The sequence below is a fragment of the Bufo gargarizans genome, chromosome 5 (genome assembly GCF_014858855.1).
Source record: "Bufo gargarizans isolate SCDJY-AF-19 chromosome 5, ASM1485885v1, whole genome shotgun sequence".
Taxonomy (NCBI): Eukaryota; Metazoa; Chordata; class Amphibia; order Anura; family Bufonidae; genus Bufo; species Bufo gargarizans.
In genome coordinates this window covers 350280918-350307603 of record NC_058084.1, presented here as the reverse complement: position 1 = coordinate 350307603, position 26686 = coordinate 350280918, and the positions used below count along the sequence as shown (strand labels likewise).

General features: G+C 40.2%; 1 long non-coding RNA gene across 1 annotated transcript in view; it reads left to right on the top strand.

Moving 5' to 3' along the window:
- Nucleotides 1-2400: 2400 nt before the first annotated feature.
- The window catches only part of LOC122939594, a 422656-nt gene continuing 398370 nt past the window's right edge, over nucleotides 2401-26686 (top strand). The window contains exons 1-2 of the long non-coding RNA XR_006390118.1: nucleotides 2401-3381; nucleotides 5097-5347. This is a non-coding gene — a long non-coding RNA (uncharacterized LOC122939594). The remainder of the gene's footprint in view (nucleotides 3382-5096; nucleotides 5348-26686) is intronic.

Sequence of the window (26686 nt, the reverse complement as noted above, 5' to 3'; positions counted from 1 at the left end):
AGGATGGTGATACAGTTGAACTCAGCTGGGGTGGCCCTCTGGGCATCAGCCCACTGGGAAAATTCCCTATAGGGTATTTGGCCATTCCCCCCTGCATACTGGTTAACTTCTTTGAGAGGACCATCTCAAGAAAAATAACTGAAATAAAGTGGCCTAAATGGGAGGAAATGCTCAAAAACCCCAAACACTGTGGCATGTTTATAACCGGGGGAGCAATTCCTCCGCATGGGATACGCTGCTAATGGCAATCACCAGCAAAAATGCATACAATGGAGGATCTCTGCAGCGAACCACATGCACCACAATGGCATCCTACACAAGATGGGATAATGTGTGGATGCAAATATAAAAATACACAAATCACTGCAAAAGGTGCACCACAATGTGGTGCACCTTTCGCAGTGATTTATAACCATAGGACCATCCCCTCCTCTAAGTGCTCATCTAATCTCAAAGGGGTTTCACTGAGAAAAACCTCTCTCTCTCTCTCTCTCTCTCTCTCTCTCTATATATGTATATATATACATACTGTAAATAACACATGCTGAGGGATAAAACAGAGAACCATACAGAATGTATACATTCACCAGTGCTGTAGTTCTCCTCTACCTTTTCTTCCAGAACTGACCAGGGTGCTGTTTTGTGAAGTGTGATTATTAACAATGAGGAAGAAGTACAAAGAAAGAAGGGCTTCTTTGTTTTAATGGTCTTGATTTTAAGCTGTGTCCTCCCTTGTACAATAAGATCTATCATCTTTTCTCGAGGAGACGGAGTTTACAAAGTTGTGAAGTACTTCAGCCTGTTTTAAACTTGCACACCAAGCTGTGAGTTGAGTTTCTTTGTTCTACTGGGAAGAGCACAAGAGAAAGGGAGGGAAAGGACATCAAGTAACAATGAACTCCTTCAGCGTTGGGGGGGGGGGGGGTTCCAGTCCCATCTATTTCTCATACCTGCTGTACTACACAGTGTTAATGTTGCAGCCCAAGAAGCGGAGGAAAGTAATTCTGGAACATATTTGCCTGGACTTAAAAATAACAACTTATAGGTAGCTTACTAAATCGTCCTGAAGACGTGTGTATCAGGCACAGATCTGGGACCTTTTTTTTTTTTTTTTTTTTTTTTTTTTTTTTTTTTGTTTCAAAAAATTTATTGGGCAAAATACAAAACATTTACAATAAATAAGATTTTTACAATCTCTCAATTCTTAGTGACCCAGCTAATTATATATAAACATAAATATATTCAACTCGTCTTTTCATAGCAATTAGAAAACCCTCCCCTCCCTCCCCCCCTCCCCCCCAACAGATCTGGGACCTTTAATTCCAGGTAAGTGCCACGCCTATTCTGTCTGTGTATTATATTGAGACCCATATAGAAATATATCTCTTTTTTTTCTTCTTTCTCGTCTTTCTTATTCGGTTCGCGAGCCTCGAGCATCTCTCCGAGCGAAGAGCGCCCTTCTTTCTTTCTCTCCTTCTCTCTCATCTTCTCGAGCGCGAGGGCTAGCGACGAGCTCTATCTCGATTCGAGCGCGCTCTGCAGGGTCTGTCCTGGACTCGTTCTCTATCTGACGCGGTCTCTCTCTCTCTTGCCTCTCTCTCTCTTCTCTCTCTCTCTCTTTTCTCTCTTCTCTTCTCTCTCTCTATCTTTCTTCTGATCTCTCTTCTCTCTCTCTTTCTCTCTCTCTCCTCCTCTCTCTCTCTTCTCCTCTCTCTCTCATCTCTCTCTCTCTCTTCTCTCTCTCTCTCTCTCTCTCTCTCTCTCTCTCTCTCTCTCTCTCTCTCTCTCTCTCTCTAGGGTTGAGTTTGAAACTTGGCTAAACTTATGGTTATATGACAATTTACACTATACACAGCTCCTAAGAGTTAAATGTCCCATTCAGCTCTGCTGCATCTCTATACTATCTGTATACATTCAGCCATGTCCTTTAGGATAACCAGTTAAACCTTTATAAATTCATCGTTTTTTCACAGGTTCGTCTTTTCTTTGATGTTTTTATTGTTTTTACACTGTTATTATTTCGTATAGAAAATAAATATTTTGATGACGATATAGAAACAAATAGTAAATATTTTGATGCTGTATAAACAATACACAAACCTGACTGAAAGAGGAACTATTATAAACTACACAGAAAAGTTGGTGAAAACTTTTGAGGTGTACATTTCCTGCTTGTAGTTTAGCCTGAGAGACTTATAAAAAAGACCTAGTACAGATTGTCACAAACAATGACCACTACATAGGTTTTTGGATGAAACAAAACCAAAAGAGGACCAGACAGCTGTAGTTTTAGGGCTGTGCCTTTAAAGGCTGTGTGTTTATTTTCCTCCCTCCTCCTCCCTCTCTGCTGCTGGAACGTGCAGTTAGTATGCAGTAAAGGGACGAGAAGCTGAGTGACTACCAACTAGTGAATACTCTGGGAAAACAACTTTAGAATAAGTGCTTAGAAGGTGGGTTAAGAATACTTCACTGAAATGATGCAGAAGATGCCAGATCCACAAACGAGCCCTGCAAACAACTCTCAGTTGCTGTGGATACCCATCCTCTCCCTGCACTTTTTTTTTTGTTTAGGGGGAGGTGCCACCAAACTCATTCTGGTCCCAAATTGTTTTGTGAAACAAGTGAAACTTCTAGAGGATTGAAGGAGACTGAAGGAGACCTGGTTTCCAGTGGGTGCTCTCCTCACTGCTGCTGCAGTCTATGCAACAGGTAGGTTGGAGTGACGCCTAGCTCATCTCTTTGTTGTTGAACCTAAGTCCAAGGACAATGAGATGTGGGAGGGGAGTGTCCTGGACGGGACAGGACAGTGGAGACACACTGCCTGGTTCACACCTAATATCTTCATCAGCATCAACAGCTTCTTCACCCCTTTCTCCAACATTCACTAAAAGCACAGGGCTTTACAGGATCATCTTGAAGTTGAGGGCTTTGACCCATCAGGACAGCAACCCAAACAAAGAGGAACATCTTTGGACACTCAACTAGTCAACTCCTGCTCACCTACTTGCTGGGCTTCATGAATCTACTATGAAGTTTACCTAAGTCCTGGTGGTTGAAGGTGAAGCTAATTCAGGACAAAAGTTTACTAAGAGAAATTGCAGTGGATCTTGTAGTGTGCTTCTGACTAGACAAGGGAGGAGGGCGAGGGTGGGAGCTACAAACCTGCTGCAGAGCTCCAGTTCTTTGTTTGCTCCGAGAACTTGAACAAAAGGAAAAGTCTGAAGAACTCTTTATCTGCATCTCTATCTGGAATCAGCCCTTTTCCTTCAAGCCCTTCTGTGGTTGTCTTCTTCAAAAACTTCTCTAGCATGAGGGACCTCAATATCATTGTTACCTGCAAGTCACAAAGGGGCTTGACTCCAGAAGTTTCTTGTTTGAGAGGTGAGTTGCTTTGAGTGAGATGTGGGTGGGCAGGGATCAGGTGTACTGCAAGTTAACTCACTCTCTAGCAGTTTATATTACATTAACTAGGAATATTGTATGGATTTGCATGAAAATTGAACTTCTACTACTACTTTACTATGTTTGGAGTTGTATTTCAGTAAATGTTGGAAATACTTTGCTAATTACTTTCCTTTATGACAACCTTGTCATAAACAACCTTGTAATGAATGGCATCTGGAGAACAAAGTCTTGGCAAAGGCTCCTCATCTTTCTTTTTTTTTCTTTCTGTTTTCTTTTATTTCTTCAGTTTTTCATTCCAACTATTACATTGATTTAATTGTATTATTATCCATATGGCAGCAGTACAGATACAGTGGTTTACTGGAAAGCCTTCTGAAATAATTAGGTTTATAATATGCTTTTAAAAATGACAGCTTTCACAATATTTTTTAACCAGCGATGAAAAATGAGACAGTGGCAAAAAGTTTCTAAACTTTGGCTAAAGTTTGTTTACTCATGGTGATAAGTTGTGACGCAGCGCTGAAAACTCATGAGAGCGTTTGTAATTTGTTACTGACTTATTGTATCTTTTATTTAAGTGGTTTATTTTTATTTCTCGTGTTTTCGTCTATTCTGAATATTTGCCTAAGATTTGAACTTGGTGAGCCAGAGAAAGATCTCGTCCTTGGCATTTGTGACACATCGTGCTAACAATGTGTCGCACTAGTTTTAATCTTTCTTTTCGTCTCAATTTCCTGGATAGATCGTTCTTTCTATAAATCCAATATTTGAAGCGTTTTCTTATCAACAGATTACAATAATAACTAAACTTAACTGTAGAAGGACCATATATTATCACGATCTTCCCATTGTTCAAGAGTAAGTAAAGAAAATGGTTAAATGGTGATAGTAGGTTGCATATACAGTAATTCAGTGTGTCTGAATATTCCTGTAACCACATGAAAGAAATTCATGCAGATGTTAGACAAGAAAATGGTTTGCATTCAGAAAGCCATATGTAGCGATACGGGCATGTTTACCAAATATGGTGGGCTATTATAAAAATGCACATTCCCTATAATGCGTATAGTATTCTGTGATTATTGTACGTGTGGAGTTTTAAGTTGCACATTTTCATTTGCTTCCTCTATTGGTGTTCATTAAGACCCCAATATGCAAAAATGTTGAATATTGTTCTTTCAGACTTTTTTTTCTTTCTAAGTATCAGAACACGAGTGCCTGTTCATATTTTTATTCTCTCATTCAGTTCTTGAGGCCATCCATTGGTATAGTAACAGTCATACTGGTAATAAGCATTGCTAGTTCTTTTATATCAATGAGCCATTGTTTTATTCCAACAGCGCTCTCTACAGCTACAGTGCGGTGTCATTGTATTGTACCACTTTCCATCACAAAAGTATTCATTTTTCTTTAAATAAAGTCATAATGAAGTGTGTGAATTGTGAACTTCACATTTAGATTATTTCATGTTTTATGACTTGGACCAATTTAAGGAAATTATAAAGTAATGTATAGCTTGGCAAATATAGATGTGGGCTTATGTATACATTGAGCATGCATGTGATTGTGGAAAATAGAACCTTACTTACCACGTAGACTCCGTATTTCAACAATTATTCTAACAATGTATCCAATATTTTTTTCAAAAATACAGCGCAAAAATATTAAACTTTATGTTTTTCCTCATATAGAGCTTCTCATGGATCTGTTAAAGATGCAAGAGGCAAATGGTGAATTTGGTTTCCAAATACGTTACCTTTAAGCGCTCGTTATAAAATATGAAGATCTGGGTTCTGAGCCCAGGATTTTTTTAAATCGTGCTTTGGATTGAACTGGTTCTGCACAGTTGGATTATACAGCGTTTTGGCTTTGGGATCTGCCGAACACTTCCACTTGGATTAAAGAATAAGCTTCACCCTAGTGACAATGTGACATTACTAAGGTATATTTGAGTGTTTCCTTTAGGTATTATAAAGCTTTTTATTGTTTCTATGCAGTTATTTTCAATCTAGCCCTTTGCTCGTATGAGTTGTAGATTTCCGTTTATTGCGGTGTGGCTTTATTTGGACATGGTTTTTATGGGCGCTCGACTGTTGCACATTCTGATCTGTATAAAGAATGCATTCTTTTGGTGCAATGTGTGTCATTTTGTTAAGATCGGTCTTTGCAGTCCATGCTCATCATACAGTAAATTAGCAGACACGTGATTCTGTTAGATTTAGGCGGGAAGCAATTAAAGTAATGTACACTGACTAAGATATCCCTTTCATGGTTGCCTATAATATTGCATGTTTCATGAAAGAGAATGGATGGAGAGGCACGTGCCAGTGGTTACACAGTTAAGCATGACCCAGCCAAATGATTACATTGAATGGTATTGTAGTGAATAATGACACTAAATATTGTGTGCAGATGAGTCTTCCATAGACTATAAAGCGACCATTGTAGTATGTGATGTGGACTCCTTTGTTATGTTTTTGGTTGATATTCCTGGGTTTTGTGCATTCTAACCGGATTGTGCATTCTAAGATGGCTTCCTACAGGGCTGTATGCTTACTCATTCCAAGTTGACAGGGCTTTGTTTTCTGGCTCTGTGCTCGACATTCTAATGAATTTTCCATGAGTGAAAAATGTCCAAATGGGTTTTGTTACAATCTACTATCTTTTCATCAAGTGCCTATCGGAGTCTAACTGTGTGCTTCCACTGAATATATTTCTAGACTTGCTTGTGCATTGCGCCCCATTTGTACTTTTTTATGGTATATACATAAAATTGGTGACTATCTTTCTTCTATTGTCTCCATTGATCATAAATGGCATTAGAGTTATACTACGGCTGCTATGCCATTGTACGTTTATGCAATATATGATTAAATAAATAATTGTTCCATATTTTGTTTATATTATACTATATAACGTGTAAATGGAACAGATATACATGCACAGAAACAAAAAGGTCGTTGAAACATGTGGCCTAACAACTCTGCTTGTGGTTATCATCACTCTTGGTGCACCTCTGTATTATGAAATGTTGCGTTTAAGTAACGTTTTAATACAAATTTTTATTGTATGTAATGGTTGCTAATGTTGACATACACCCCGTACTTCCATTTTGATCTCCTATCATGTCTCTCTATATGTGGTGCCTTAATTTTATCATGGAATTGAATAAACACTTGTATTGTATGGGCGCGGTTTTACAGATGTTGGTTGGCATCTGATTTGGTACAGCTACATACTGTTCATCGTCATTGGCTTTTAATGATTTTGTGTTGTGTAGATGATCATAGATCAGAACAACACTTTGACATCAATAGCTTATATCATCCTTAGTAAACTATGGTGAGGAAAATCTGCCAGAAAAACCGTTGGTCGTTGTGGACTGAGTGTATATTGCTTTCTTGATGATGCATTTGGTTTGAATTCTTACAGTATATACAGTGAGCGTAAAACATGTCTAAACCTGGCCTTAAAAGTTACAATATTTAAGGTGGAATGTCCTAACAATCACAATTCTTGTATGGTAATGGTGTGCTATGTGTGTGGTAAAGAATGTATCTTTGGACCAAAGTAGTTGAGAATTTGTCATAGATTAGTAAATCTGAGCATGTATAAGGTGCTGGTAATAACACTATCAAATGATAAAACGTACAGAAAAGCAATTATACAGTTGGTTAGATACAGATACTGCAACATTATAGAATAAGCAGAGGTATCCTATGTTTTACACTTGGTAAAAAAAAAAAAGAGATGAATAGCCAAAATGACTCCGTGTTTGCCTATTCAGGAGCCGCCATGATAGATTCTGAGAGACCTTACTGAACGATGCTTAATAAATGCTGAGTAACTGGAAAACCTCATGACCACATAATAGCTGGCAGACTTTACAATGAAGATTATGTAATGTTGCTTAACTACGCATATTTTATGCCGAAAGAACTGAACAGAGAAGAAAATGAGTAGACGTTCTTTTCACAAAACTTTCTAACTGAGGAGTGCATATTTTCCTGATGTCTCCATATGAAGGTTTATAGAGAAGATCCTTATTAAAATGACTAGGCTGCACTGAGAGTAAAGAAAGACTTTAGGATTTTATAGACTTTGCATAACATTAAATAATATGTAAAGTGTTTTTTTTTTCTTCGATGTCCTAATGTTCCTATCTAGAGCAGCCAGTGCTACTCATTAGAGAAATAACCATAAAGCTCAGCTCTATAAAGGCCTTGTTGGCTGTGACAAAAGTACTCTGCTCAGTGTGAATGTTGATAGACACACCCAGAGCAGTTCTAATCAGCTGCATATTTCTATACTTTATACTGGTTACTTCGAGCATGATATATTTCACACCTTCTGCCTAAATTCCTTCCAGGAATGCTCAAAAATAAATGGCAGTCAGAGAGAGATCTCTCCTTCAAGAACACGGCCTGAAGATTGGACAGCAGTTTTCAAACTCTGAATACTTCATAGCTTTTGTGTTCCTGCCGTTATGTAAAATGCAACCCGCTTTTGTACTGTATCTGAATAGCTGGCACAGTATTTTCCATTCAGCCTCCCTGCTTCCAACTCACTCGAACTAATGAAAGAAATACCCCAGAATTCTATCCAAGTTCTTAAGAAACAAGTTGGAGTGATAAGAAAAATAGGGCTTTAGTAGGCCTGCCTGGTTAAAGTTTTCCATTTATATTGTAAGATCCCACAAGGAGGAATCTGAAGTTCTTTTGTGGCAGTGTGTACATATTTATGCTGTGTCACGTCTCATGGGCTCTTTGTTACCCACTGTACAATGCTGTAGAGAGTACTGGTGCCTTGGCTTTTCTTCCATCTAGGCTTGCTTGCTGGACGGTTATGTAACCCAAGACAACAATTTATAGATTCTACGCTTTTGTTTTATGTCTCTTACCCTCAGTAGGAATTGTTTTTAGACTCATTCAAAAGGTATTTAGAAAGACCAAGACATGGTAAAGGAAGGCATACTAGAGGCGGTTCCCCCGTGATTTCTTTGTTGCATCACCTAAGCAATAAAATAATAAAAAAAAAGCTACATTATGTTTTAATGGTTGCATAAAACAGTACTGTGTGCTTGGGTAATTGGAGATCATAATAGTGATTTGTTTTATGGCAGTTTTATAATGATCAAAATATTCACAGGTACAGGGAGTATTGTAAGAGATTATCTAGCTGTAAGTCCAGTGGGGCCAGTAGGTTCTACCGAAAACGATTATTTTAGGGTGAAGGTGTATTCCAGTTATCACCAAATCAGCGTAAAATTGCTTACATAAAGTTATATGTTCTACTTGTATAACAATGATACATTCTACGACTGCCAAATTAAAGATATTTGACAGTATGTGTATGTATATATATATATATGTTACTGTTGACAACTATCTTCTATCATTAACCTTAAAATAAAGCACAGCCATCGGCATGCAACTGAATTAGGGCAAAAATGCAGTTTGCCATAATTTTGTGTTCCTTAGAAGTACAGTAAATCCGTTGATGTATTTCTCTCTTTAAGTTTCTTTAGCCATATATATATATTTTTTTTTAAAACATGTTGTATACTTTGTAGACTAAAACGTATACCTTGGGCATGACATATATATTCACCTTACCAATGTTCACCTTACTATCATTTAAAGATGTAGCTACGTTATATCTATGCCATTGTTCATTGATCACATTACTTGGTACAGAAGAGGGGAAACTACAGTAGGGGCTCAATAAACAAATTTTTAGCTATTAAGATTTTAAGAAAATACTATATCATGGTTTATATGTGTGCCTTTAAGTCAAGTATTTACAATGCATTTGGATATTTTTTACAGTTTTTGTCCTAATTTTTGGAGAGTTTAGTGCCTCTTCTCCCTCGGTGAATTTTTATACAAAATCCTACAAATATTACGTGCCATATGCCGAAATGTGACTATTGTTTAGTTGGATTGCCTAGCTGGTTCTCAGGATTTTTCAAATATATATATATATGATTTACAGATACGACATACTGCATATTCTTATGCAAAGAAAAATTATTTGGCTATATGGGACTATCAAACATGGTTGAATAGCATTGGTCACATGCTTATAGACATTGGCACGCTACATGCATTACTACACCAAGGAGTACAAATACTGTCATATTAGATCATAACATAGCTACTAACTGTTACTAAATTCAAGGGCAATGTAGTGGATAAAGATATGTCTCTACAGTTTGTCCCTGACACTTTCAGATTTTTTTATATTATTCGATATGATTTCTATGTGATGCATTTAACGTTTTCTGCATAGTCTTAATGTATACTTTACATATATATGATGTGAGGGTGCATGATGAAGGCAGTAGTACTTCAAGATCCTTAGTCCTTTCCTTAGTCCTTTCTGGAAACTGTCTTAGAGGCAGCAGATCAGTAGTACAATGCCCCACAAATTGTTCATAAATGCTGACAACTATCTGCAAAGGTCCAGTTGGGCAATGATCTCATTCTTTAGAATCTCAGAAACCTCAGGACTGAAGAGGACCTCATGCTAGTATTTTTTCTTTCAATTTTATAACCTGTAAAAGAACGTGGAACAAAATGGACATCTACAGTAAAGAGAATGCTTACATTTACAGTCATGGGCCACTTTGGCGCACTTCTAGACAACAATAGACTGGTATACTATTTAGATTAGAATAATTTTTCTCTGTCACTTGGTTCGCAGTAAGAGACTAGATGCATATTTTTCTCCTATTGATAGGGCATTGTTCAGCCATCTTGAAACACTTAGAAAGCTGCTCACGTACATTTTGTGTTCTTGACAGAGATGAGAAATGACCAGTAAACCTCAGGAGCCCGTGATCTCGGCAAGCTTGTCCACACCCACCATTTTATGTCTGAAAATACCTCAAGAACACTTCAATAAACAGACCTAAGAAATATAACTATACAAGTTTGATTAGCAACTGTTACTCTTAATCCAAAAAATATAGGCTTCTTGATTATTCTTTTGTACGGTAAAATGTCCACTACCCTTTCTTGGAATTCGCTGTCTTTTGTTGTCTTTCTGACACCCTTTTGAGCCTCGGTGCATTAATATGAGTAGAAGAGATGTCAATAGACTTCTTGGCAATAGCAAAGGATTTCAGGGGTATTGTATAACATACAAGGCCTGAATCGCTGTGTGGCGAATCTGTATGCAACACCAAGCGTATTCTCCTAATGCATTCTGCTGGTGTATTTCTATACTTTGTGAGCATTCATTAGTCCAAGCGCAATGCAACTTACAATAGAAGTCATGCTAAAAGGAACTGTTTATCTGTGGGCAAAGAAATATAATCAAGGACGTTTTACACATCTCCCAACATTTTTATGACACCACTGATTCATAAATGTTCCAGATCTTCATGCCCTTCATGAGCTGTGTCATATTTCTTTCTTTTCAACTACCCCGCTGTCATCGAATACAGGGCATCACGCTATTATTTGCAGGTAGCAAGCACATAAAAGGTCCACTCACCCATATTTGCAGTGTTATTAGTTTAAAAACTTACAAAAGTGACAGATATAGTTCACGTTACACGAACGGTGTCTTCAAGGATGCCTTCAAGACAGCAGACAACGTGATATATTAAACTGTGGCATTAAACCACGTAGGTATTACTAGTATTTATGTCATGTTGTCTATTCAATAACCCCCTCAAGCTTTCATTCATATGCATTGTGGTGCTGCCAGTGAAATATATATTTAATGTAAGCATATAATGTTTAGAAATGTTAGTAGGCTTCTCAGATAGTATGGTGACAGTGATGCCTTCAGAACGGTTCAGAAGGTCCACAGTCTTCTGTCCACTGACATCTGACAACAAGGTCCATCATATACAGCAGATTTGAGTAGCGTGTCATGACTAAGAAACCTACTAGTTCCAAAGAGATAAATGACTTATTTAGCTGCATGTGTGGATAGAGATTGCTTCCAGTAGACGAGGTTTGATGGAAGTAACAGAGGATACTGTCAATCTGTGCCTAGGGTATCAACCACTAGAGTAAATTTGTTGTGTTTTAACTACAGGTTTATGCATTGATGACAATTGCCATATAGTTCATTTTCAAAGTCTATATCTTACCACCAATTTCCAGAAATGCTGTTTTCTCATTACAGCTCAAACATTGTGACATCTAAATTAGAAATTGTTACAAACCAAATGGCACCCATGATCTAACCAAATACCGTTCTGTCCCTGGATGTAACATCAGACTACATTTCCCAGTGAAAGTTCTAAAATATTAATATGTGTCATGAATTTATCCCAGCCACACCCTCAAAAATCGGAAGCTTTGTCCTTCTAGAACCTCAGGTTTTAGTTCAAGGTATAAAGTCCTTTATCCAGATTACTATTAGAGGACGGTCACACATGGCGTAAATGCTGCGGATTTTTCACATTGTAACTGAATGCAGAAAAATCTGTAGCATTTACAGTGGCAGCAGTGTGAATGAGATTTTAAAAAGTTCATCCACATGCTGTGGAGAGGGTTAATTCAGCGGCAAATCTGTAGTATTTCCACACACATTTGGTGGGCCTTTTGGTGCTGTGGATTTTGGGCATACCCCAAGAGTATGTTTGCACTTGGCAGATCTGTTTTTGACTTTTTCGACATATGGATTTTATAGCCTCTTTTCGGATAACTTAAACAGACGCCTACATTTCTGTTACATATATGTGCCTGTGAACATGCCCTAGTAAACCAAACTGTTCTCCTTTGACATGGAAGTCTTGACTGAAGAATGTACAGTAGGTGTCCTTGTGGCTTCTTCCTGCTGTATGGTACATTAAAACTATACACAGGATGAATATATGTATGGCTATTCCAGGCACCAAGTGCAATTTTTTTTTTTTTTTTTGTTTCTATCAAGAAGTGCTTAACTAAAAGAAAATGACTTATCTTTGTTGTAGGTGATGGCTTGTGCAGTGGCTAAATAACATTGAAATATCCAGCTTACGAAGGGGAAATGTGGTAAAAAATATGCATACAGTATAGTATAGTAGAGTATATGTATAGTAAAGCATATGTATTTCTAGTAGTTGCTTATTCTGACCTGCGCTAACTTATCAAACTACATATAAAACATTCCTGGTGAATATTAGGTAGGAAATTTTTTTTTTATTAATTGATGTCACTCTTGCCAAATTGTATTGGTATCATGCAACTGAAGCAAAAGCTAACCTTCTATATGGCCTGTCAATCATCCTTCTGCTTCATTAAGCCATCCAATCATATAAGAGGCTGACTGATGATTGACAGCACTACTTCCCAAGGGGCTGTGTATTGTCTGCGGTATTTTAGTTCTATATGATTCGCTGACAAGTGGATTGGTGAATTTTAAGGACATGACTCGAAATGCAGTGGTGCAGTTGTCTCCACGGTATATTAGACTATTTGTTTTTATTTTTTTGTTACCTGGACTAAGGATTTTGCTGTATGTGTTTACTATGCTAGTAGCAGGCATTGTGATACTAGTATTCTTATTATTCAGCAGTACATGGCTTAGTGATAACCTGGAGGATACTAAGATGACTATATGTGGTGAACCGAAACCGCAACAAATGCGATTATACTGTAATGACTGATAAATTGCTCGTTAATTTAGTTTTTCAACATAATATAGAGAACTCAAATTAGGATACAATGAGAGTAACCATTCATTTTGATATTGTTATACGAATAATTGCTTATTAGAAATTTCCCATTCAGTCAAACTCTTTAATGTTTGCTGATTTTGTCTCACAGGTAATCATGACCAAGCATTTTGTATGTTTATCAAGAGTAGAAATGAGCGAATCTATTCTAAATGTATGAGATTCATCTTGATATTTCAAAAAATTCAGACACTAGACAAATATTTAGCAGTTTGATTCAGAAAAATCTCTCCAAATGGTGATGACCAGTTGACAGATCAGAAGACAGACAGAAAAAGACATCTGCCACCTAGGGATAATTTGTGAACCATGTTCTGACAGTGCTGTATGCTTTTAAACAGTCTATTTGTTAGGCTACGTCCACACCTGAGTTCCAGTGTTCCAGTAGTCTGTTCCGACAGAGGAGCACACTACCAGACTTACCATATCTGGCATAGCCGGTCACTTCCGTTGCCTGCCAGATCCTCATTACTAATGCTGCAATGATGCTAAAGAGCTTCAAAGAGGTTGGGTACAGTCCTAGGAGACCTCAGAGTGTCATGCACGACTTTTGAGGGCAATCTAAGCACTTTCGGTTTGGGTTGAATTTATTCGTACTCAAATCCAATCTGTCAACTGATTGATTTCTTAAAATTGGACCCAAAATGAATTTCTAGAAATTTGCTCATCTCTAATCAAGACTTGAGTAATGTTTTTTTAAATCATTATTTCATCTTTGTGATAAAAACTTTAGAAAAGTTAATGGGAAGATTTAAGAAAACTGTGAGAAACTATCATAGCAACCGATTTTCATTTCTTAGAGTCCACTTAAAATATTAAAGCTTTGCTGTGATTTGTTGGCGTGGGCAGCAAAAACAGTATATCCCCATAGAAGGCGCAGTTCCTCCCCATAGAAGTGAATAAGGATGAGCGCTACCAAGCACAGCCGCTATACAATGTACGACACTGTGCTTAGTAAGCTGCGAGAAGGACGCTCACTGGTGACTTCTCAAACAGCTGAATGGTGGGGGTCCAGAGGATAGGTCACTAGTATTAAAACCTTGAAAAACTTTAATTGCTGAAACAGCAGAAAATGTAGCAATAATAAGAGCTTTGTGGTTATGGTCACTTATGCAAATTCTCCAAGTTGATTCTCTAGGTAGGCTATGACCTAGCACCCTATATTAGAGAACCTTTATAGCAGTGCCAGATAACGCGAAGCCACCAAATTGCTCCCCACTAAAAGATATCATTTTCTTGCGCTTGAGTGGGCCCCCTCAACTTCTGGGCCCCATAGCAGATTCAAAAATTGCTATGGCTGTAGATATGGCCATGGGCGGAACATGGTTAACATCAATACTTAAATAATTTACAGCATATTAATAAAAGTATTTACTCATTTTCAATTTCTTCTATTTTTACATTTTTGTTACACTTGAATGTTACAGATCATCATGTTGATTTTACTATTAGACAAAGATCACTCAAGTAAGCACGAAATGCTGTTCTTAAACGCTGATTTCAGTTATAGAAAAAAAATGCTGTTCAACCCTACCTGTTCCTGTGTGAAAAAGCAATGGACCCCTTAGGTACTAAATCAACCAGTTAGGCTACATGCACATGACTACACTGATACACTGTTAGTTTTTCATGGCCATTTTGCATCCATTGTCTGGCTGCCTATCCATTTTTAATGGCCATTTTGCATCAGTTTTTAACAATCGTTTAACAGACATAGTTAATTGGCTTTTAAAAAAATAAATAAAAAATCCCTGCAGTGCCCTCAGTATACATAATGGGCCCCCATATTGCTTCTGGAAATCCAGTGCCCCCCATAGTTCTCCGGTATGTATATTGTCCTTCACATAGTTCCCCAGTATAGATAATGGCCCCCACATAGTGTCCCCGTAAAGAAATAATGGCCTCCACACAGTACCCCAGTTCATATAATGCATCCTCCCCCCCAGGTAGTGCTGACAGATCCTTTAAAAAAAACTTACCTCTCCACAGGCAGTCCCAGGGGAGCTGTGTATTTATTTTTAACCCTTGAAAGGCCCCCTTTTTTTAAATAGTGTACTCATTTTTAACGACAGGTGTACTCCTGTCTAAGTGTCTATTTAAACCAGACCCATTATGTCTGTTGGGCAGTAGAAAAGGCCAAAAATTGGATGTCCTATATTTTGATGCCCGTATTTTACTGGCCATTAAAAAAAGACCATGTTAATAGACCCATAGACTTAGATTGGTTCTGAAAATGGGCGTGTGATGGTCGTGTGAATATACCCTTAACCAAATTCAGTTGACAATTGGGTTTAGTTTCAATACCCGCACCTGCGAATGATTACTGCCAGACCTGATGAATAATAGAATCTGTTTGGCAATGTGACCCAGGCTAGATCAGGGGTCAGCAACCCCTGGAACGCCAGCTGTGGTGAAACTGCAACTCCCAGCATGCTCCTTTCACTTCTGTGGGAGTTCTTAAAACAGAAAAACAAGTGTGCATACTAGGAGTTGTAGTTTCGCCACACCTGGAATCCCAGAGGTTGCAGATCCCTGGGCTAGAAGGTCTCAAAAAGTAGCACATAATGCTATGTTCTAAAGAGAATCAACCACAGATGTCAATACAAGTCTTTGAAATCTACCATTTTGGAAAGGGTTGCAAAGCCATTACTAAGGCTCTGGGAATTCAGTGAACCACAGTGAGAGCTATTATACTATTACACTCAAATAGAGAAAACATGGTGAACCTCACCAAGAGGGGCTGGCTTACCAAAATTTTACCCACAGTGCATTATGGGCTCATCCATGATGTTACAAAAGAACCCAGACAAACCTCCTAAAGAACTGCAGACCTGACTCACCTCAGTTAACTCCTTCCCTATATGCACTGTACATACACAGCCCTGCAGGAAGTGAGTTTCCAACATGCACCCTGCATGAAGATCGTGCTGACCAGCGCAGGAGCTCTGTTTGCCAGCGTCAGGGATCCGGCTGTTACTCACAGTCAGGCCCTGCTTTAACCGCTGTCAACAGTGAAAACTTGATGTACTTAGGAGGTTTACAGAGGGAGGGAGTTCCCTCACTCGATCCCCAGGCTGGGTCTCATAGGCAACTATCAGTGTAATACTGTCATAATGCATTACAATACACTATGGGGATCATTTATTATCCTGAAGTACACCTATATTAGTCGTATTTCACAATATGTGACTTTTCCCCACTCACGCCAGGTCTACAAATGTGGGTGTGGCGTGGGTGGGGAAGAGCACGGGCCTTCAGGCCCATCTCATTCATCATTTTCTACGACCGTAGAAAATGGTCTAAATATAAGCCAGCTAGGAAGCTGTCTTACATTAAGACAGGCGCTGGGTCTTCATAACTTTGGCGGATCCATCACCAGATATAGGGGTTATTAAGATTGTCGTCTAAAACCCCAGTCTTAGGCCCCTTGCAGACGAGCGTGTCCGGATTAGGTCCGGATGCGTCCCGGTGCATTGCGGCTAACCCGCGCGAGCAGGTATGCAATTGCAGTCAGTTTTGACTGCGATTGCATTCCGTTTTTCAGTTTTTATCGCGCGGGTGCAATGCGTTTTGCACGCGCGTGATAAAAAACGGAATGTGGTACCCAGACCCGAACTTATTCACAGAAGTTCAGGTTTGGGTTCAAGGTTGTGTAGATTGTATTATTTTCCCTTATAACATGGTTATAAGGGAAAATAATAGCCTTCTGAATACAAAATGCATAGTACAATAGGGCTGGAGGGGTTAAAAAAAAGTAAAAAAATAATTTAACTCACTTTAATCCACTTGTTCACGCAGCCGGCATCTCTTCTGTCTTCTTTTGTGAGGAATAGGACCTTTGATGACGTCACTACGCTCATCACATGGTCCGTCACATGATCCATCACCATGTTATGATCATCATCCTGTTATGTAACTGTGCAAATATCATATGTTTATGATTGTTATAACTATTTTTAATTTTAGATAGAACCTGAGATGGCAGAGGCACAAAGAAGTTTCACGTCTGTGAAGTTACGGGCCGTCATGAAGTTTTTGTTTCTCCAGGGAAAGTCTGCAAAGGATATTCACAATGTCATTTCCTTGGAGAAACAAAAACTTCATAAAGGCCCGTAACTCCACAGACGTGAAAACTTCCTTGTGCCTCTGCCATCTCAGGTTCTACCTGAAATTCAAAAAAATTATAACAATCACAAACATCTGATATTTGCACAGTTACATAACAAGATATCAAACTTTCATATGGTGCCAAATTCATAAATGTATTTTTCAATTCCTACTGGAAGGGGGCAAAGCCAGGAACTTCTCAGCATCCCCTCGTAAAATGTGAAAAAACTACATAACATTGTTATCTCTGTAATTGTACTAATTAGCAGAATAATTTTCCCATATGGTGTGCGCCACAAAACCAAAACCCAAAAAGCAATGGCAGACGAGTGTCGGGTCACTTCTTGGGGTTTCTTTTTTTATTTAACCTCAGAGCCTCTGAAGTTTAATGCCAGTTCTGTATTAATCATCAAATTACACCTCAAATGCACATGGTGCTTTTTCTCTTCTGAGCCCTGCAGTGTGCTCAAACAACAGTTCATGAGCACATATGGGGTGGTGCTGTCTAGAGGAGAAAATGAAATGAGTAACAAATTGTGGGTACTTTTTCTTCTGTTGACCTTCTGTGGCTAAAACATTTTATTGGAAATTTTATTTAAATTTTTTATTTTCCCAGCCAAGTTTTTCTAAATTCTATGAAACACCTGTAGGGTCAAAGCACTTACTACACCTCTCAATAAAGTCCTTGAGATGTTTAGTTTCCAAAATTGTGTTACTTTTTGGGTTTCCCATTGTAGGGGTACCTCAAGGTCTTTTCAAATGTGACATAGCACCTAAGAATTCCAGCGAAATGCCCTACAAAATCCATATGGTGCTCCTTCCCTTCTGACTGAGCCCTGCGGTGTGCTTATACAGCAGATTATGACCACATATGGGTTGTTTCTGTAAACTGCAGAATCACCATAATAACCCTTGCTGTGTTATAGAAAAAAATATTTTAATAGAGAATCTCTAAATAAAAGGAGATTTGAAACTTCACCTCCATTTTCCCTTAATTCTTGTGGAACACCTAAAGGGTTAACAAAGTTTGTAAAAATCAGTTTTGAATAATTTAAGGGCTGTTGGGGTTGTTTATGAGAGGTTTCTGTTTTGTAAGCCCCTCAAAGTGACTTCAGAACTTAAAGAGGACCTGTCACCTCTCTTGACATTTCTGTTTTAATAGCCATTTGCATCCCCCATGTAATAAAAATCCCGGAGCATCTATTCTTATGTTCTGTGTTGTGCCGTTCCTTTATTAATTCTACTAAAAGTTATGAATGATTTGCTAGCAGTCTGAAGTAAGGGTATAAAGGGGTGCTAACCAGTTGGGGAGGAGGGGGTTCCCTGCACAGTCTGACACTATCCAATCAGTGCTGCCATTGCCAGACTGTGCAGGGACATACCCTCAACTGACAACACCCCTCTGTACCCTTACTGAAGACTGATAGCAATTCATTCATAACTTCTAGTACAAATAATAAATGAATGGCAGAACATAGAATCAAAAGAACAAATGCTTCAGAATTGTTATTATATGGGGAATGCAAGAAGCTATTAAAAAGGCATGCCAGGAGTGGTGACAGTTATAAGGGACCAGACTGAGCTGTGGCTCTCGCAACTCAACTTACAACCAGGCATGGTTGTGTCTTATAATGGCCGTAACTTGGTGGCTGCTTTGGAGCTCGGCAAGCTCACACACATACCATACCTAGCCCACGTGTTCCACTTGTGGTTCAGCGGTTTCTCAAAACCTACCCCAATTTGCCTGAGCTACTGGTGAAGGTGCGCCACATGTGTGCCCATTTCCAAAAGTCATCTACAGTTGCCGCCGGTCTGTCAACGCTGCAGGAGTGATTGAAATTGCTAGCTCAACGACATGTTGTGCGACATGAGCAGCAGAGGGCATGTTGCAGATGATGGCCAGGCTTTGTGAGCAGCAGAGGGCAGTAGTGGAGTACCAGCTGCAACATGGTCGTCGCCTTTCCAGTCAGCTTCCGCATTTCACAAGCGACGAGTGGGCATGCATGACTGACCTCTGTGAGGTTTTATGCAACTTTGAGGAATTAACACAGATGATGAGTTGATGCCGCTATTATCAGCAAAACCATCCCACTTCTGTGTCTACTGAAACGCTTGCTGCTGACAATGAAGGCAGATGCTTTGCATGTGGAAGAGGTGGAAATGGGGGAAGACAGTACACAGGGTGATAGCTAGACCACCCTCAGTTTGTCCTCTCAGCGCAAATTGGATGATAAGGAGGAGGAGAAGGAGGAGCTGGAGCCCGTTGCCTCCGCTACAGAGAGTAGTACCCACAGCATGTTTATTCCATCTGTTCAGCGTGGATGGGCCAAAGAGGAGGAAGAGGATGAGGAGATTGAGAGTCATCCTCCTGATGAGGACAATGAAGTCTTGTCTGGTGGTACTCTGGCACACATGGCTGACTTTATGTTATGCTGCCTTTCTCGTGACCCTCGCGTTATAAGCATTTTGGCCAACACCGATTACTGGTTGTTCACCCTTCTCGACCCCCGCTACAAAGAGAACTTCTCATCTCCATTCCTCTGGTGGAGAGGACTAGCAAAATAGTGCAATACCAGAAAATCCTTGTGGAAAAATTGCTCTAAAAATTTCCAGCTGACAATGCTGGCAGCAGAGTACATAGTTTCTTGGGCAACCAAGGTGGGGAGACAAGGGGAACACAAAGCAAATTCATGACACCCCACCAGCAACCTTACTCTGATGCGTGGCCTAGTGTCACAAGGAGAGAATGGTTTTGGAAGATGTTGAAGGAGTATGTAGTAGACTGTGTCAGCGTCCTCAATGATCCCTCTGTGCCTTACAACTATTGGGTGTCCAAGCTGGACACGTGGCACGAACTGGCGCTCTACGCCTTGGAGGTGCTGGCCTGCTGCCAGCGTTTTGTCAGAGCGGGTATATAGTGCCCATGGGGGCATAATAACTGATAAGCTCATCCGCCTGTCAACTGAAAATGCTGACAGGTTGACGCTTATCAAAATGAACAAGGTCTGAATTTTCCCTGACTTCTCTACTCCACCAGAGGAAAGCTGCTGATCATAAAGGCACTTTAAATGTGACTTTTATGGTGTATTGAATACACTGTAATCCTATGCACCCCTTCTCCCTTATGTAATATACAGGTTGTATCAGAGTGCCTCTTCCTTGTAATTTTTGGCAGCACTTGCACTTTATATACAAGTAATTATACAGGAAAGAATGTTTCCTAACAATTATTTGTCTAAAATCGATTTAATCGGTTTTGTGCGTATTATTGTCAGTCTGTAAAATTGGCGTACTACTCAGACTTTTTTCCCAGCAGCGACCTGGGAGTCCAAGATGCATCCAGACATCCTCCCCATGCTGTTCTCAGACCAATTCAGTGGTGTGTCCATATATTTCTGACCTTTTCATGTTATCCAGACACCCTCCCCTCTTCAGAGCAGGGGGTGCCTGGCTTAATGCTTGGGTTCTCCCATTGACTTCCATTGTGCTCGGGTGCTCGGTAGAGCACCTGAGCATCCCGAGGTGTTCTACTCGAGCACCCGATTACTTTGGTGCTCGATCAACACTAATAAAGATAAAACGTATTGACTAAAAATTTACCACTAACATAAAGTACGATATGTCACGAGAAAACATTCTCAAAATGGCTTGTATAAGCAGCAGCATTTCCAACGTTGTTACCAGATAAAGTGACATGTTAGTTTTACAAAAAATAGGCTGTTGGGAAGGTTAAAAAATGTTGGTGTCAGGAATGGGTTAATAAATATCTGTCACCAAAAACTGCAATGCAATCTACAAGCAGCATTGTATACAGCAGGAGGAGCTGAGCAGATTGTTATATCATTTTTTGGGAAGAGATTCAGTAAATTATACAATTTTATATTTCTGCCATTTCTGAACTTTTCACCCAACTTTGCATAAATCAGTAGTACTGTTTATCAGCCTCCTTTCCATCTAGGACATATCACCTCTGTAGTAGGGTTGTATTACATGTCAATGCAAGTCTATGGGGAGTAGAAGGTTGAGAAGTGAACAGAAGCTGAGGAGACAGGCTCCGACAAAGAGAGACTGCACAGATACATAGAAAGTTTATATGTTAGCACATGTGCTTCATTCACAAAAATTCAAGTCAGTACTTTGTAATGTCCTTCATTATCCTGGGACTGCTTCTAAGTTACTGTGAGACAGTTAGGAAGGTGATTCTCCTCTACTTTCTGTGAGTGGAGTGGATGACAGCTAGTCTACACATAACTGCAAATCAGATATTCAGCAAGGATAGAGGAAAACTGCTACAAAATACCAGATACAAGTGATATAATGGGCAGAATTAGCGTTATTCCTCTTGTACACACACTGTACTATATATTAATGAAGCATTTTTTGAAAGCTTAGAGATGCTTTAAGTCTGTCCTTATGTACAACTATTAGTGCCCCCATGTACAACTATTAGCTGTCACTGTACACACACTTAAAGGGATTCTGTCACCTCCCCTCAGCCAAAAAACGATTTAAAAGCAGCCATGCAGCACAGCTTACCTGGATTAAGCTGTGCTCTTTTATCTTGAAATCCGTCCAGCAGTTAGTGCAAAAAACGACTTTGATCGATATGTAAATGTGTCCTGAAGGTGCCCAGAGGGGCGTTTTTTTCTTCTTAGTGAGCCCAGTACCGCCCCTCTTTCAGTGCCCAGCCCGCCTTCCTTGTACTTTCTAACCGCCGCCCCCAGCCTGCCACAGCCTCCCCTCCCTCTCCTCCCCCTCCCTCACGCCGAACGAAGTCTCGCACAGGTGCAGTACCCACTGAGGGCTGCGCCTGTGCGATCATCAGGAGACTGAGGGCGGCAGCTTCATCTTCGTCACTGGGCATGTGCCGAGCCCAGTGACGTCCGATGTTAGCTCTTTCCCTTAGTCAGCCTGGTAGGAAGCGCAGAGGATTGCCGATCGGCTGCTGCACCCTGCGCTTTCTCCAGTCTGCCTGCCACAGTGAAGACGGCCAGCGATTTCTTTCCCCACCCTCCCTTCAGGAAAGAAATAAGTATTTGTTTTTGCTCAGTGAAAATGTATAAATTCAGTAAAGCTTTACTTAATATAATAATACCTAATTCGCCTCAACAAATACTTATTTCTTTCCTGAAGGGAGGGTGGGGAAAGAAATCGCTGGCCGTCTTCACTGTGGCAGGCAGACTGGAGAAAGCGCAGGGTGCAGCAGCCGATCGGCAATCCTCTGCGCTTCCTACCAGGCTGACTAAGGGAAAGAGCTAACATCGGACGTCACTGGGCTCGGCACATGCCCAGTGACGAAGATGAAGCTGCCGCCCTCAGTCTCCTGATGATCGCACAGGCGCAGCCCTCAGTGGGTACTGCACCTGTGCGAGACTTCGTTCGGCGTGAGGGAGGGGGAGGAGAGGGAGGGGAGGCTGTGGCAGGCTGGGGGCGGCGGTTAGAAAGTACAAGGAAGGCGGGCTGGGCACTGAAAGAGGGGCGGTACTGGGCTCACTAAGAAGAAAAAAACGCCCCTCTGGGCACCTTCAGGACACATTTACATATCGATCAAAGTCGTTTTTTGCACTAACTGCTGGACGGATTTCAAGATAAAAGAGCACAGCTTAATCCAGGTAAGCTGTGCTGCATGGCTGCTTTTAAATCGTTTTTTGGCTGAGGGGAGGTGACAGAATCCCTGTAAACACAATGTACAACTGAATTCAGAAAAAAACTGATTTAAATGTATAAATTGCAATCTTTACTAAAACCCACAAAACTATATGTGTGTATATATATATTTATACTCCTGCTCTATAATATTCTGCCTACAGATTGCACTTTATTTTGTGGTAACAGGTCCTCTTTAAAGCGGTTGTGCGGTGGTTATGCAGTGCAAAGGTATTGATAACCTATCTGTAGCATAGGTCATCAGTGTCAGATTGGCAAGGGTTCGACAGGTAAGCCAGTTTCATACGTACAAATGTGCGGACATATGCCCTTTAAAATGACATATTTGCCGACTCATTTGCAATGGTAGCACAATGCAATTGCAACTCATTGTCCCATTCACATGACTGGGACGAGCAGTTGTATTTACATTGTGCCACCTTTACAAGCGAGATGGCACACAGGGAATTTTGGAGCAGAAGCAGTTCTCAGATGAGAGCTACCCATTCCAACAGCTGGTCAGTGGTGGGGCAGGAAGTCAGACACCCACTGATCTGATGGCCTATTCTGAGGGTCTTTATCTTTTTACTCCACAACCACATTAAGGTCAATGTACATAGTTTCACAATAAGGCCTCATGCACACGACCGTATTTTGTTTCCGTGTTCGATACGTTTATTTTTTTGCGGATAGGCTGTAGACCCATTCATTTCAATGGGTCCGCAAAAAACGCGGACAGCACACCGTGTGCTGTCTGCATCAGTATGTCCGTTCCGTTGCATGTCCTATTTTTTTTAGTTTGAGGACAAGGCTAGGCATTATTACAATGGATCCGCAAAAAAAAACGTATCCGCAAAAAAAAACGGATGCCATACGGAACTTCATCCATTTTTTTTGCGGATCCGCAATTTGCGGACCGCAAAACACATACGGTCGTGTGCGTGTAGCCTAAGAAAGACACTGGGAAAAAATGTCATCAATAGAAGAGTTGCAAGGTACCATTGCTGACCAAAAACAACAACAAATGCTCATTTCACATTTTTCCAAAATCAGTAGGAGCAGTGCTGCAGTAATCGCTCTCTCACTGCACAACGGATGGAGCTGTGTAGTTCGGGTACCAGAGCTGAAACAGTTGATAGGCGAGGATTTAGAGTGTCAGATTCCTGCCGATCAGATATTAATGAGCTCTCCTTAGGATAGGCCATCAATAAAATAATCTAAAAATACCCCTTTAAATGGGCAACTCATGCTCAAAAACCCTCCAATGTAGCCAAATCTTGGCATATTTGCTGGATAGTGGGCGGATTACTTCTGAATCTAATTATAGTCAATGGGGCTGGCCGGCATTATAGTAACATCTGGCAATGCCCGATCCAGCAGCAGGCAATTCTCTAAACGAAAGTGTGAAAAAAGCCTAATTATTCACTCTTCAGCTGCACATCTAGATACATTTCTCTCATAAGCAGGGACATCTCCCTTTTGTAGAATCTGCCAGTACTGTACTGCTGTGACATCCTTTCCCTTGCTTCCTAGTATGTTTGTTCTCACCCCAGAGCTCACGAAAAACATAAGGAGGGGGGAAATTAAACTTGCATAAAGGCAGGAAGCTCCTGTGAATTCAGAAGCATTGTAGAAGTTTCAATCTCAGATAGTTGTGACACACTTCCATTTCCTGTGAGCTGTCTTTTGTGTTTCTGCTACTAGGGACGGATCGTGCCTGACAACAGGCAGTGGACTGCAGATTAGATGGAAGTGAGACCCCTACTGGCCATGACTTTCCACCATTTTTTATGTTCTCTTTTAAATGAAATAAAATTGTGTAAAAGTATAGTGACTCTTTACACCAAAAACCTTTTGATCAGCTGCGTGGTACCCGCCTCCTATTGTTTTTAATGGAAGAAGCAGTTTATGGCCTTGACATTTCCTTTCATGGCATGGTCACGCGGAATTCACACCAACTTAACCTGCAAACAACGCTGTGTGACATGTCCTTCAAACAACACTGTGTGAACAGCCTCTAAGTGTTAATTTCTGTGGTACATGTAGAAATCTTTACTAAATGTGTCTAGAAATTTTCCTGCTGATGCCTAAAATTTTAGGCCATCTTCTATTTACTGGCTAGTCTGTGGTTATTTGTGTATATATACAGTCCCTGCAAGGAAGTAAGTAGCCTAGCAAAATAGGCCTGCACACCACCTCCTCTATGGGCACAGCACCTAAGCAAAAGAAGGCAGACTGCTGAATAGTTATGTAAGTATGGCAATAGACCAAAAAGCTCCAAATCTGTCCATGTGTCCTCTGTCTATGGACAGAGAGAAGTTTTAGTAAAAGCCCGTTATTCTACACTTTATACGTCTATCTTATGCTAAGTTTCTATGAACTCACTAATGTGTGAAGGTAATTGTGAGACATACCTTATCTGAATCTTTTAAGATCACCGCATCCCCATTTCTGAAGGTTACAAGCTCACTAGACAGACTTAACACCCACACCCTGCCGTCTCATACACGCTATCATATTTTTCAGTTTAACATAGGTAACGTAAGAACTGAGGAACAGCAGTCTGTGTTATATAACCTCTTCACTTCCAACAGATGGCAACATGTTGTGTAAGGCAATTTCTCCAAGTATCTATTTTCATGTGGCTCCTGTAGTTTGATCTTTGTGATTCTATGATAGTAATATAGAAATGGGTTCAGACAGTAAATACTTAGAATACTGGCTTTGGTGGAACAGAAAGTTTTCCGGCAGCACTTATCTAATATAGAAGGATAGTCTTATGGTTATACTTCCTTTTGATTGATATAGTCTGGTTGATAAATATGTTAAACGACAACTTCAGCAAAACATAGAAAATATTGGACGTATCTGAAATGAAATATGAACACAGCTTCAGAACAGTTTTAACAGTTTACTTTCTGGTTGTCCGATCGCCCCCAAAAAAAATTGTGAGTGCTAGCAAACTGCATAAGGGTATGTTCACACAGTCTCTTGCGCCATGGATATTTGATGTGGACACCTTTGCTGAAATTTTACAGATGGCAGCATGGTTTTTGCCTCCCATTCATAACAATGCGAGGATCGTGGAGTGGCAGCCTAAAGGTGCGGCTTGGTGCATCCATGCCTCCACCCTGCGATCTTCTGCACTGCATCGAGAAGGAACATGTGCATTCTTGGCATGGGCATGGCTTTAGGCTGTCACTCCACAATCCTAAGTACTGCATCCTATTGAAATGAATGGGAGACAGAAGCTACGCAGTTGCCGGTGGGAATTCAATGCGGCTGTCCAAGCCAAAACTCTGCTCTGAAACCTGCCATGTGAACGGCTTTAAACATTCACATTTTGAAAACCCTTCCATGCCAGTGCCAAGGCTCCTGTTCCTGGTCCTCAATGGACAGGAAGTGATGATGCCCTGTTCATGGTCATGTGAACGCTGCTGCCAATCACAGGCCTCACCAGTGATGTGTTTCTGAGGGGTATGTGACCACAGAGGCTTAGTGGTCATGGACAACACCTTTAATACATTACCCAACAGATAGCTCTGATTTAGTGAGCCCACACTGTAGCCTTCCAGAAATGGGAAATCATCACAATTAGAGATGACTGAATTTTTCAAACATTCCATTGACCGGTTTGCCAATTTTTTTTTAAACAAATTTGGTTCGATCCAAATATATTCGCAGTAAATTTCGTTAAAAAAAGGCTATTGCCTGGCTGCAGAGAGACTTTATAGTGGTGTAGAACACTGTGCCTTGCAGTAACATGCATAGGGAGTCTGCTGTGGTAGTGAAATAATACTGTGAGTCAGTATGACACGCACATGGATAGGCGTCGCTCTTAGAATCACT